The sequence below is a fragment of the Watersipora subatra genome, unplaced genomic scaffold, assembly GCF_963576615.1.
Source record: "Watersipora subatra unplaced genomic scaffold, tzWatSuba1.1 SCAFFOLD_29, whole genome shotgun sequence".
NCBI lineage: Eukaryota > Metazoa > Bryozoa > Gymnolaemata > Cheilostomatida > Watersiporidae > Watersipora > Watersipora subatra.
The window spans coordinates 312,727-323,085 of NW_027045232.1; positions in this window are offsets into that span (position 1 = coordinate 312,727).

Genomic DNA, 10,359 nt, shown 5'->3' on the forward strand with positions numbered 1-10,359 from the left:
TTAGTTTGTGCACTTTTACTTAACTTGTAGGTGCTAATTCAAATATTATTGGTTCAGATATAGTGAAAGTGTTAAGCTCTTGTAAGTAATGCTGATATTTACCAGTACAAGTTACTTCTTTATTCTATAAGTCAAACAATCATCTATTGTACCTTATATATTGTTAGGTTCTATGGTATCTTATCTATTATGAAGCTTTATGGTACCTGATATATTGTAAGGCTCTGTAGTACCTGATGTATCGTAAGGTTTTTGGTACTTGATCAATTGTAAGGCTCTATGGTACCTGATCATTTGCAAAGTCCTATAGTAACTGAGCTATTGTCAGGTTCGCCCTTCACTCAGTTAGAGTACAGCAAATGGTGTATCGATAACTAACCATTATATTTAGAAGGTTGAAGTAGAGTAATAAAACTATGATGGTAAAATCCTATTGGTAAAGACAGTGACGGCTGTATTTGTACTTTAATACATTTTTTGTGCTACGCTAGGTAACTCTATGTTTACACATAGAGTTTGCTAGCGTAGCACAAAAATACAGCTCAAGTTGATAGGCTATTACTTACTGCTGTGACAAAACATCTAATACTAGTAGTTAGTAACACAAGAGATCTGTTATATTTTTTTTCAGGTGGTAAACTGATGAGCTGCTATACACTGTTGCACTATGGAACTGTCACATTTCCCTGTTTTCTTTAGTGCTCGCCGTGGAGGAATGTCAGTTATACGTAAACTTTCATGCCAAGTTCTATACCTGCACCATCTACAGTTATCGCCACACGATAGGTTGTGACAATTTTGAAGGCAGTTCTGATCAGCAAGAGTGTAAATTCATGAATTGCGAAATAATGATTAGGCTTGAGGTACGTTTCTAAAGTTTTTCCATTTTTCCTGACTAAAGGTGATTTTTATTTTGCGTGTAAACATATAAAAGTGACTAGCATTGAAAGAAAGATATGTATTTTCTCTATTTGAAAGTTTTATGGTACCTGATCAATTGCAAAGTTCTATGGTAAATGAGCTAATGTCAGGTTTGCCCTACATACAGTTAGAGTACAGCAAATGTTGTATCGATAACTAACCATTAGATTTGAAAGGTTGAAGTAGAGTAAAAAAACTATGATGGTAAAATCTTATTGGTAAAGACAGTGACGGCGGTATTTATACTTTAATACATTTTTTGTGCTACGCTAGGTAACTCTATGTTTACACATAGAATTACCTAGCGTAGCACAAAAATACAGTTCAAGTTGATATTATTTACTGCTGTGACAAAACCTCTTTTACTAGTAGTTAGTAACACAAGAGATCTGTTATATTTTTTTGAGGTGGTAAACTGATGAGCCGCTATACACTGTTGCACTATGGAACTGTCACATTTCCCTGTTTTCTTTAGTGCTCGCCGAGGAGGAATGTCAGTTATACCTAAACTTTCATGCCAAGTTCTATACCTGCACCATCTACAGTTATCGCCACCCGATAGATTGTGACAATTTTGCAGGCAGTTCCGATCAGCAAGAGTATAAATTCATGAATTGCGAAATAATGATTCAGCTTGAGGTACGTTCCTAGAGTTGTTCCATTTTTCCTGACTAAAAGTAATTTTTATTTTGCGTGTAAATTTTAATAAGTGGCTAGCATTGATAGAAAGATATGTATTTTCTCTATTTTAAAGTTTTATGGTACCTGACCGATTGTAAAGTTTTATGATATCTGATATATTATCAGGTTCAATGGTATTTGATATATTGTAAGGTTCTATGGTAACTATTCTATTTGGGTGTAATGGATTGAAGGTTGCAAATTCGAATCCTACGCAATATAATGTTTTTCTAAACCTGTAATTGTGGTTTCAGACAGACAAAAGGACACGACTCATATGATAGCATAGAATGCACATGTTGCATATTATTCATTGAGTATGCTCACTAAATTATTCACTGAAAAAGAAACTGTTCAATTGCTTCACATCTGGTTAAAGTTGAGAATTCTTTTGAAACTAGTTAACATATGATTGGTTTTTATGACATGGTTATTTTTTCTTTAATTCAGAGTAGCAGAGGACATTTGGAACCTTATGCTTCTGCATGCCTTTGACAGCGAGGACAAGCTGTTATCAACCTTAATGAGGTCACACGCTTACCATACCAGTTACCATACACCCGCTTACTGTCATACCAGTAACACCTACTGGTAAAAAGCTCAACTTCCCACAAGATCTGATAAATCCAAAATGTCAGCTCGCTGTTCTCTACTGCAAAGGTACCAGTCAACCTGACAATGTAGAATTGACATCACAAGATAGTTTTAAAACAGTTGTTTTCAAATAAACATGAGTGTTGAATTTGCTTGTCATATTATTCTATTTTGACTATGTTTAGTTTGTGCACTTTTACTTAACTTGTAGGTGCTAATTCAAATATTATTGGTTCAGATATAGTGAAAGTGTTAAGCTCTTGTAAGTAATGCTGATATTTACCAGTACAAGTTACTTCTTTATTCTATAAGTCAAACAATCATCTATTGTACCTTATATATTGTTAGGTTCTATGGTATCTTATCTATTATGAAGCTTTATGGTACCTGATATATTGTAAGGCTCTGTAGTACCTGATGTATCGTAAGGTTTTTGGTACTTGATCAATTGTAAGGCTCTATGGTACCTGATCATTTGCAAAGTCCTATAGTAACTGAGCTATTGTCAGGTTCGCCCTTCACTCAGTTAGAGTACAGCAAATGGTGTATCGATAACTAACCATTATATTTAGAAGGTTGAAGTAGAGTAATAAAACTATGATGGTAAAATCCTATTGGTAAAGACAGTGACGGCTGTATTTGTACTTTAATACATTTTTTGTGCTACGCTAGGTAACTCTATGTTTACACATAGAGTTTGCTAGCGTAGCACAAAAATACAGCTCAAGTTGATAGGCTATTACTTACTGCTGTGACAAAACATCTAATACTAGTAGTTAGTAACACAAGAGATCTGTTATATTTTTTTTCAGGTGGTAAACTGATGAGCTGCTATACACTGTTGCACTATGGAACTGTCACATTTCCCTGTTTTCTTTAGTGCTCGCCGTGGAGGAATGTCAGTTATACCTAAACTTTCATGCCAAGTTCTATACCTGCACCATCTACAGTTATCGCCACACGATAGGTTGTGACAATTTTGAAGGCAGTTCTGATCAGCAAGAGTGTAAATTCATGAATTGCGAAATAATGATTAGGCTTGAGGTACGTTTCTAAAGTTTTTCCATTTTTCCTGACTAAAGGTGATTTTTATTTTGCGTGTAAACATATAAAAGTGACTAGCATTGAAAGAAAGATATGTATTTTCTCTATTTGAAAGTTTTATGGTACCTGATCAATTGCAAAGTTCTATGGTAAATGAGCTAATGTCAGGTTTGCCCTACATACAGTTAGAGTACAGCAAATGTTGTATCGATAACTAACCATTAGATTTGAAAGGTTGAAGTAGAGTAAAAAAACTATGATGGTAAAATCTTATTGGTAAAGACAGTGACGGCGGTATTTATACTTTAATACATTTTTTGTGCTACGCTAGGTAACTCTATGTTTACACATAGAATTACCTAGCGTAGCACAAAAATACAGTTCAAGTTGATATTATTTACTGCTGTGACAAAACCTCTTTTACTAGTAGTTAGTAACACAAGAGATCTGTTATATTTTTTTGAGGTGGTAAACTGATGAGCCGCTATACACTGTTGCACTATGGAACTGTCACATTTCCCTGTTTTCTTTAGTGCTCGCCGAGGAGGAATGTCAGTTATACCTAAACTTTCATGCCAAGTTCTATACCTGCACCATCTACAGTTATCGCCACCCGATAGATTGTGACAATTTTGCAGGCAGTTCCGATCAGCAAGAGTATAAATTCATGAATTGCGAAATAATGATTCAGCTTGAGGTACGTTCCTAGAGTTGTTCCATTTTTCCTGACTAAAAGTAATTTTTATTTTGCGTGTAAATTTTAATGAGTGGCTAGCATTGATAGAAAGATATGTATTTTCTCTATTTTAAAGTTTTATGGTACCTGATCAATTGCAAAGTTCTATGGTAAATGAGCTAATGTCAAGTTTGCCCTACATACAGTTAGAGTACAGCAAATGTTGTATCGATAACTAACCATTAGATTTGGAAGGTTGAAGTAAAGTAATAAAACTATGATGGTAAAATCTTATTGGTAAAGACAGTGACGGCGGTATTTATACTTTAATACATTTTTTGTGCTACGCTAGGTAACTCTATGTTTACACATAGAATTACCTAGCGTAGCACAAAAATACAGTTCAAGTTGATATTATTTACTGCTGTGACAAAACCTCTTTTACTAGTAGTTAGTAACACAAGAGATCTGTTATATTTTTTTGAGGTGGTAAACTGATGAGCCGCTATACACTGTTGCACTATGGAACTGTCACACTTCCCTGTTTTCTTTAGTGCTCGCCGAGGAGGAATGTCAGTTATACCTAAACTTTCATGCCAAGTTCTATACCTGCACCATCTCCAGTTATCGCCACACGATAGGTTGTGACAATTCTGAAGGCAGTTCTGATCAGCAAGAGTGTAAATTCATGAATTGCGAAATAATGATTAGGCTTGAGGTACGTTTCTAAAGTTTTTCCATTTTTCCTGACTAAAGGTGATTTTTATTTTGCGTGTAAACATATAAAAGTGACTAGCATTGATAGAAAGCTATGTATTTTCTCTATTGTAAGGTGCTATGGTACCTGATCAATTGCAAAGTTCTATGGTAAATGAGCTAATGTCAGGTTTGCCCTACATACAGTTAGAGTACAGCAAATGTTGTATCGATAACTAACCATTAGATTTGGAAGGTTGAAGTAGAGTAATAAAACTATGATGGTAAAATCTTATTGGTAAAGACAGTGACGGCGGTATTTATACTTTAATACTTTTTTTGTGCTACGCTAGGTAACTCTATGTTTACACATAGAATTACCTAGCGTAGCACTAAAATACAGTTCAAGTTGATATTATTTACTGCTGTGACAAAACCTCTTTTACTAGTAGTTAGTAACACAAGAGATCTGTTATATTTTTTTGAGGTGGTAAACTGATGAGCCGCTATACACTGTTGCACTATGGAACTGTCACATTTCCCTGTTTTCTTTAGTGCTCGCCGAGGAGGAATGTCAGTTATACCTAAACTTTCATGCCAAGTTCTATACCTGCACCATCTACAGTTATCGCCAGACGATAGGTTGTGACAATTTTGAAGGCAGTTCTGATCAGCAAGAGTGTAAATTCATGAATTGCGAAATAATGATTCAGCTTGAGGTACGTTCCTAGAGTTGTTCCATTTTTCCTGACTAAAAGTAATTTTTATTTTGCGTGTAAATTTTAATAAGTGGCTAGCATTGATAGAAAGATATGTATTTTCTCTATTTTAAAGTTTTATGGTACCTGACCGATTGTAAAGTTTTATGATATCTGATATATTATTAGGTTCAATGGTATTTGATATATTGTAAGGTTCTATGGTATCTATTCTATTTGGGTGTAATGGATTGAAGGTTGCAAATTCGAATCCTACGCAATGTAATGTTTTTCTAAACCTGTAATTGTGGTTTCAGACAGACAAAAGGACACGACTCATATGATAGCATAGAATGCACATGTTGCATATTATTCATTGAGTATGCTCACTAAATTATTCACTGAAAAAGAAACTGTTCAATTGCTTCACATCTGGTTAAAGTTGAGAATTCTTTTGAAACTAGTTAACATATGATTGGTTTTTATGACATGGTTATTTTTTCTTTAATTCAGAGTAGCAGAGGACATTTGGAACCTTATGCTTCTGCATGCCTTTGATAGCGAGGACAAGCTGTTATCAACCTTAATGAGGTCACACGCTTACCATACCAGTTACCATACACCCGCTTACTGTCATACCAGTAACACCTACTGGTAAAAAGCTCAACTTCCCACAAGATCTGATAAATCCAAAAAGTCAGCTCGCTGTTCTCTACTGCAAAGGTACCAGTCAACCTGACAATGTAGAATTGACATCACAAGATAGTTTTAAAACAGTTGTTTTCAAATAAACATGAGTGTTGAATTTGCTTGTCATATTATTCTATTTTGACTATGTTTAGTTTGTGCACTTTTACTTAACTTGTAGGTGCTAATTCAAATATTATTGGTTCAGATATAGTGAAAGTGTTAAGCTCTTGTAAGTAATGCTGATATTTACCAGTACAAGTTACTTCTTTATTCTATAAGTCAAACAATCATCTATTGTACCTTATATATTGTTAGGTTCTATGGTATCTTATCTATTATGAAGCTTTATGGTACCTGATATATTGTAAGGCTCTGTAGTACCTGATGTATCGTAAGGTTTTTGGTACTTGATCAATTGTAAGGCTCTATGGTACCTGATCATTTGCAAAGTCCTATAGTAACTGAGCTATTGTCAGGTTCGCCCTTCACTCAGTTAGAGTACAGCAAATGGTGTATCGATAACTAACCATTATATTTAGAAGGTTGAAGTAGAGTAATAAAACTATGATGGTAAAATCCTATTGGTAAAGACAGTGACGGCTGTATTTGTACTTTAATACATTTTTTGTGCTACGCTAGGTAACTCTATGTTTACACATAGAGTTTGCTAGCGTAGCACAAAAATACAGCTCAAGTTGATAGGCTATTACTTACTGCTGTGACAAAACATCTAATACTAGTAGTTAGTAACACAAGAGATCTGTTATATTTTTTTTCAGGTGGTAAACTGATGAGCTGCTATACACTGTTGCACTATGGAACTGTCACATTTCCCTGTTTTCTTTAGTGCTCGCCGTGGAGGAATGTCAGTTATACGTAAACTTTCATGCCAAGTTCTATACCTGCACCATCTACAGTTATCGCCACACGATAGGTTGTGACAATTTTGAAGGCAGTTCTGATCAGCAAGAGTGTAAATTCATGAATTGCGAAATAATGATTAGGCTTGAGGTACGTTTCTAAAGTTTTTCCATTTTTCCTGACTAAAGGTGATTTTTATTTTGCGTGTAAACATATAAAAGTGACTAGCATTGAAAGAAAGATATGTATTTTCTCTATTTGAAAGTTTTATGGTACCTGATCAATTGCAAAGTTCTATGGTAAATGAGCTAATGTCAGGTTTGCCCTACATACAGTTAGAGTACAGCAAATGTTGTATCGATAACTAACCATTAGATTTGAAAGGTTGAAGTAGAGTAAAAAAACTATGATGGTAAAATCTTATTGGTAAAGACAGTGACGGCGGTATTTATACTTTAATACATTTTTTGTGCTACGCTAGGTAACTCTATGTTTACACATAGAATTACCTAGCGTAGCACAAAAATACAGTTCAAGTTGATATTATTTACTGCTGTGACAAAACCTCTTTTACTAGTAGTTAGTAACACAAGAGATCTGTTATATTTTTTTGAGGTGGTAAACTGATGAGCCGCTATACACTGTTGCACTATGGAACTGTCACATTTCCCTGTTTTCTTTAGTGCTCGCCGAGGAGGAATGTCAGTTATACCTAAACTTTCATGCCAAGTTCTATACCTGCACCATCTACAGTTATCGCCACCCGATAGATTGTGACAATTTTGCAGGCAGTTCCGATCAGCAAGAGTATAAATTCATGAATTGCGAAATAATGATTCAGCTTGAGGTACGTTCCTAGAGTTGTTCCATTTTTCCTGACTAAAAGTAATTTTTATTTTGCGTGTAAATTTTAATAAGTGGCTAGCATTGATAGAAAGATATGTATTTTCTCTATTTTAAAGTTTTATGGTACCTGACCGATTGTAAAGTTTTATGATATCTGATATATTATCAGGTTCAATGGTATTTGATATATTGTAAGGTTCTATGGTAACTATTCTATTTGGGTGTAATGGATTGAAGGTTGCAAATTCGAATCCTACGCAATATAATGTTTTTCTAAACCTGTAATTGTGGTTTCAGACAGACAAAAGGACACGACTCATATGATAGCATAGAATGCACATGTTGCATATTATTCATTGAGTATGCTCACTAAATTATTCACTGAAAAAGAAACTGTTCAATTGCTTCACATCTGGTTAAAGTTGAGAATTCTTTTGAAACTAGTTAACATATGATTGGTTTTTATGACATGGTTATTTTTTCTTTAATTCAGAGTAGCAGAGGACATTTGGAACCTTATGCTTCTGCATGCCTTTGACAGCGAGGACAAGCTGTTATCAACCTTAATGAGGTCACACGCTTACCATACCAGTTACCATACACCCGCTTACTGTCATACCAGTAACACCTACTGGTAAAAAGCTCAACTTCCCACAAGATCTGATAAATCCAAAATGTCAGCTCGCTGTTCTCTACTGCAAAGGTACCAGTCAACCTGACAATGTAGAATTGACATCACAAGATAGTTTTAAAACAGTTGTTTTCAAATAAACATGAGTGTTGAATTTGCTTGTCATATTATTCTATTTTGACTATGTTTAGTTTGTGCACTTTTACTTAACTTGTAGGTGCTAATTCAAATATTATTGGTTCAGATATAGTGAAAGTGTTAAGCTCTTGTAAGTAATGCTGATATTTACCAGTACAAGTTACTTCTTTATTCTATAAGTCAAACAATCATCTATTGTACCTTATATATTGTTAGGTTCTATGGTATCTTATCTATTATGAAGCTTTATGGTACCTGATATATTGTAAGGCTCTGTAGTACCTGATGTATCGTAAGGTTTTTGGTACTTGATCAATTGTAAGGCTCTATGGTACCTGATCATTTGCAAAGTCCTATAGTAACTGAGCTATTGTCAGGTTCGCCCTTCACTCAGTTAGAGTACAGCAAATGGTGTATCGATAACTAACCATTATATTTAGAAGGTTGAAGTAGAGTAATAAAACTATGATGGTAAAATCCTATTGGTAAAGACAGTGACGGCTGTATTTGTACTTTAATACATTTTTTGTGCTACGCTAGGTAACTCTATGTTTACACATAGAGTTTGCTAGCGTAGCACAAAAATACAGCTCAAGTTGATAGGCTATTACTTACTGCTGTGACAAAACATCTAATACTAGTAGTTAGTAACACAAGAGATCTGTTATATTTTTTTTCAGGTGGTAAACTGATGAGCTGCTATACACTGTTGCACTATGGAACTGTCACATTTCCCTGTTTTCTTTAGTGCTCGCCGTGGAGGAATGTCAGTTATACCTAAACTTTCATGCCAAGTTCTATACCTGCACCATCTACAGTTATCGCCACACGATAGGTTGTGACAATTTTGAAGGCAGTTCTGATCAGCAAGAGTGTAAATTCATGAATTGCGAAATAATGATTAGGCTTGAGGTACGTTTCTAAAGTTTTTCCATTTTTCCTGACTAAAGGTGATTTTTATTTTGCGTGTAAACATATAAAAGTGACTAGCATTGAAAGAAAGATATGTATTTTCTCTATTTGAAAGTTTTATGGTACCTGATCAATTGCAAAGTTCTATGGTAAATGAGCTAATGTCAGGTTTGCCCTACATACAGTTAGAGTACAGCAAATGTTGTATCGATAACTAACCATTAGATTTGAAAGGTTGAAGTAGAGTAAAAAAACTATGATGGTAAAATCTTATTGGTAAAGACAGTGACGGCGGTATTTATACTTTAATACATTTTTTGTGCTACGCTAGGTAACTCTATGTTTACACATAGAATTACCTAGCGTAGCACAAAAATACAGTTCAAGTTGATATTATTTACTGCTGTGACAAAACCTCTTTTACTAGTAGTTAGTAACACAAGAGATCTGTTATATTTTTTTGAGGTGGTAAACTGATGAGCCGCTATACACTGTTGCACTATGGAACTGTCACATTTCCCTGTTTTCTTTAGTGCTCGCCGAGGAGGAATGTCAGTTATACCTAAACTTTCATGCCAAGTTCTATACCTGCACCATCTACAGTTATCGCCACCCGATAGATTGTGACAATTTTGCAGGCAGTTCCGATCAGCAAGAGTATAAATTCATGAATTGCGAAATAATGATTCAGCTTGAGGTACGTTCCTAGAGTTGTTCCATTTTTCCTGACTAAAAGTAATTTTTATTTTGCGTGTAAATTTTAATGAGTGGCTAGCATTGATAGAAAGATATGTATTTTCTCTATTTTAAAGTTTTATGGTACCTGATCAATTGCAAAGTTCTATGGTAAATGAGCTAATGTCAAGTTTGCCCTACATACAGTTAGAGTACAGCAAATGTTGTATCGATAACTAACCATTAGATTTGGAAGGTTGAAGTAAAGTAATAAAACTATGATGGTAAAATCTTAT